Genomic DNA, 4,644 nt, shown 5'->3' with positions numbered 1-4,644 from the left:
CAGACAGACAGACAGACAGACAGACAGACAGACAGACAGACAGACAGACAGACAGACAGACAGACAGACAGACAGACAGACAGACAGACAGACAGACAGACAGACAGACAGACAGACAGACAGACAGACAGACAGACAGACAGACAGACAGACAGACAGACAGACAGACAGACAGACAGACAGACAGACAGACAGACAGACAGACAGACAGACAGACAGACAGACAGACAGACAGACAGACAGACAGACAGACAGACAGACAGACAGACAGACAGACAGACAGACAGACAGACAGACAGACAGACAGACAGACAGACAGACAGACAGACAGACAGACAGACAGACAGACAGACAGACAGACAGACAGACAATTCTTATTGGAGAAAGCATTGAAAGAGGTTCCTTTTATAGAATGGATTTGACGACAGTCAACTTTTTTTCTAGTAAAGTCCTTGGTGGTCTAGTGGCTAGGATCCAGCACTTTCACTGCTGTGGCCTGGGTTCGATTCCAGGTCAGGAAAACTGTTACACGCAGATAGAAAATTCCTCTTGAGGAATTGGAAAGAAAATTGAAAGATGTTCCTTTTTCTAGAATGGGTTTTCCGACAGTCAACTTTTTTCCTGTTCATTCCCTGATGGACTAGTGGCTAGGATCCAGCACTCTCACTGCTGTGGCCCCTGCTGTGGCCCGGGTTCGATTCCCGGTCAGGTCTATTATAATAGACGGAAAGACAGAAAATTCTTATTGGAGAAAGCATTGAAAGAGGTTCCTTTTTCTAGAATGGGTTTTCCGACAGTCAACTTTTTTTCTAGTAAAGTCCTTGGTGGTCTAGTGGCTAGGATCCAGCACTTTCACTGCTGTGGCCTGGGTTCGATTCCAGGTCAGGTCTATTATTATAGACGGAAAGACAGAAAATTCTTATTGGAGAAAGCATTGAAAGAGGTTCCTTTTATAGAATGGATTTGACGACAGTCAACTTTTTTTCTAGTAAAGTCCTTGGTGGTCTAGTGGCTAGGATTCAGCACTTTCACTGCTGTGGCCTGGGTTCGATTCCAGGTCAGGGAAACTGTTACACGCAGATAGAAAATTCCTCTTGAGGAATTGGAATGAACATTGAAAGAGGTTCCTTTTTCTAGAATGGGTTTTCCGACAGTCAACTTTTTTTCTAGTAAAGTCCTTGGTGGTCTAGTGGCTAGGATCCAGCACTCTCACTGCTGTGGCCCGGGTTCGATTCCCGGTCAGGTCTATTATAATAGACGGAAAGACAGAAATTTTTTTATCGGAGAAAGCATTGAAAGAGGTTCCTTTTATAAAATGGATTTGACGACAGTCAACTTTTTTCTAGTAAAGTCCTTGGTGGTCTAGTGGCTAGGATCCAGCACTCTCACTGCTGTGGCCCGGGTTTGATTCCCGGTCAGGGAAACTATGACAGACAGACAGACAGACAGACAGACAGACAGACAGACAGACAGACAGACAGACAGACAGACAGACAGACAGACAGACAGACAGACAGACAGACAGACAGACAGACAGACAGACAGACAGACAGACAGACAGACAGACAGACAGACAGACAGACAGACAGACAGACAGACAGACAGACAGACAGACAGACAGACAGACAGACAGACAGACAGACAGACAGACAGACAGACAGACAGACAGACAGACAGACAGACAGACAGACAGACAGACAGACAGACAGACAGACAGACAGACAGACAGACAGACAGACAGACAGACAGACAGACAGACAGACAGACAGACAGACAGACAGACAGACAGACAGACAGACAGACAGACAGACAGACAGACAGACAGACAGACAGACAGACAGACAGACAGACAGACAGACAGACAGACAGACAGACAGACAGACAGACAGACAGACAGACAGACAGACAGACAGACAGACAGACAGACAGACAGACAGACAGACAGACAGACAGACAGACAGACAGACAGACAGACAGACAGACAGACAGACAGACAGACAGACAGACAGACAGACAGACAGACAGACAGACAGACAGACAGACAGACAGACAGACAGACAGACAGACAGACAGACAGACAGACAGACAGACAGACAGACAGACAGACAGACAGACAGACAGACAGACAGACAGACAGACAGACAGACAGACAGACAGACAGACAGACAGACAGACAGACAGACAGACAGACAGACAGACAGACAGACAGACAGACAGACAGACAGACAGACAGACAGACAGACAGACAGACAGACAGACAGACAGACAGACAGACAGACAGACAGACAGACAGACAGACAGACAGACAGACAGACAGACAGACAGACAGACAGACAGACAGACAGACAGACAGACAGACAGACAGACAGACAGACAGACAGACAGACAGACAGACAGACAGACAGACAGACAGACAGACAGACAGACAGACAGACAGACAGACAGACAGACAGACAGACAGACAGACAGACAGACAGACAGACAGACAGACAGACAATTCTTATTGGAGAAAGCATTGAAAGAGGTTCCTTTTATAGAATGGATTTGACGACAGTCAACTTTTTTTCTAGTAAAGTCCTTGGTGGTCTAGTGGCTAGGATCCAGCACTTTCACTGCTGTGGCCTGGGTTCGATTCCAGGTCAGGAAAACTGTTACACGCAGATAGAAAATTCCTCTTGAGGAATTGGAAAGAAAATTGAAAGATGTTCCTTTTTCTAGAATGGGTTTTCCGACAGTCAACTTTTTTCCTGTTCATTCCCTGATGGACTAGTGGCTAGGATCCAGCACTCTCACTGCTGTGGCCCGGGTTCGATTCCCGGTCAGGTCTATTATAATAGACGGAAAGACAGAAAATTCTTATTGGAGAAAGCATTGAAAGAGGTTCCTTTTTCTAGAATGGGTTTTCCGACAGTCAACTTTTTTTCTAGTAAAGTCCTTGGTGGTCTAGTGGCTAGGATCCAGCACTTTCACTGCTGTGGCCTGGGTTCGATTCCAGGTCAGGTCTATTATTATAGACGGAAAGACAGAAAATTCTTATTGGAGAAAGCATTGAAAGAGGTTCCTTTTATAGAATGGATTTGACGACAGTCAACTTTTTTTCTAGTAAAGTCCTTGGTGGTCTAGTGGCTAGGATTCAGCACTTTCACTGCTGTGGCCTGGGTTCGATTCCAGGTCAGGGAAACTGTTACACGCAGATAGAAAATTCCTCTTGAGGAATTGGAATGAACATTGAAAGAGGTTCCTTTTTCTAGAATGGGTTTTCCGACAGTCAACTTTTTTTCTAGTAAAGTCCTTGGTGGTCTAGTGGCTAGGATCCAGCACTCTCACTGCTGTGGCCCGGGTTCGATTCCCGGTCAGGTCTATTATAATAGACGGAAAGACAGAAATTTTTTTATCGGAGAAAGCATTGAAAGAGGTTCCTTTTATAAAATGGATTTGACGACAGTCAACTTTTTTCTAGTAAAGTCCTTGGTGGTCTAGTGGCTAGGATCCAGCACTCTCACTGCTGTGGCCCGGGTTTGATTCCCGGTCAGGGAAACTATGACAGACAGACAGACGACGGACGGACGGACGGACGGACGGACGGACGGACGGACGGACGGACGGACGGACGGACGGACGGACGGACGGACGGACGGACGGACGGACGGACGGACGGACGGACGGACGGACGGACGGACGGACGGACGGACGGACGGACGGACGGACGGACGGACGGACGGACGGACGGACGGACGGACGGACGGACGGACGGACGGACGGACAGACAGACAGACAATTCTTATTGGAGAAAGCATTGAAAGAGGTTCTTTTTATAGAATGGATTTGACGACAGTCAACTTTTTTTCTAGTAAAGTCCTTGGTGGTCTAGTGGCTAAGATCCAGCACTTTCACTGCTGTGGCCCGGGTTCGATTCCAGGTCAGGGAAACTGTTACACGCAGATAGAAAATTCCTCTTGAGGAATTGGAAAGAAAATTGAAAGATGTTCCTTTTTCTAGAATGGGTTTTCCGACAGTTCCCTGATGGACTAGTGGCTAGGATCCAGCACTCTCACTGCTGTGGCCCGGGTTCGATTGCCGGTCAGGTCTATTATAATAGTCGGAAAGACAGAAAATTCTTATTGGAGAAAGCATTGAAAGAGGTTCCTTTTATAGAATGGATTTGACGACAGTCAACTTTTTTTCTAGTAAAGTCCTTGGTGGTCTAGTGGCTAGGATCCAGCACTCTCACTGCTGTGGCCCGGGTTCGATTCCCGGTCAGGGAAACTATGACAGACAGACAGACAGACAGACAGACAGACAGACAATTCCTCTTGAGGAATTGGAAAGATGTTCCTTTTTCTAGAATGGGTTTTCCGACAGTCAACTTTTTTTCTAGTAAAGTCCTTGGTGGTCTAGTGGCTAGGATCCAGCACTCTCACTGCTGTGGCCCGGGTTCGATTCCCGGTCAGGTCTATTATAATAGACGGAAAGACAGAAAATTCTTATTGGAGAAAGCATTGAAAGAGGTTCCTTTTATAGAATGGATTTGACGACAGTCAACTTTTTTTCTAGTAAAGTCCTTGGTGGTCTAGTGGCTAGGATCCAGCACTTTCACTGCTGTGGCCTGGGTTCGATTCCAGGTCAGGAAAACTGTTACACGCA

The 4,644-nt window shown here is 46.7% G+C and overlaps 1 non-coding gene across 1 annotated transcript; it reads left to right on the top strand.

Annotated features, from left to right (window-relative positions):
* Nucleotides 1-4,193: 4,193 nt before the first annotated feature.
* trnae-cuc (transfer RNA glutamic acid (anticodon CUC)) lies at nucleotides 4,194-4,265 on the top strand. The gene has a single exon. It is a non-coding gene; the product is annotated as a tRNA-Glu (tRNA).
* Nucleotides 4,266-4,644: the final 379 nt, after the last annotated feature.

The sequence above is a fragment of the Urocampus carinirostris genome, chromosome 1, assembly GCF_059441175.1.
Source record: "Urocampus carinirostris isolate Australia breed hairy pipefish chromosome 1, RoL_Ucar_1.0, whole genome shotgun sequence".
Taxonomy (NCBI): Eukaryota; Metazoa; Chordata; class Actinopteri; order Syngnathiformes; family Syngnathidae; genus Urocampus; species Urocampus carinirostris.
Note: the sequence above shows the minus strand (reverse complement) of the source record. Positions and strands in the feature narration are given on the sequence as shown.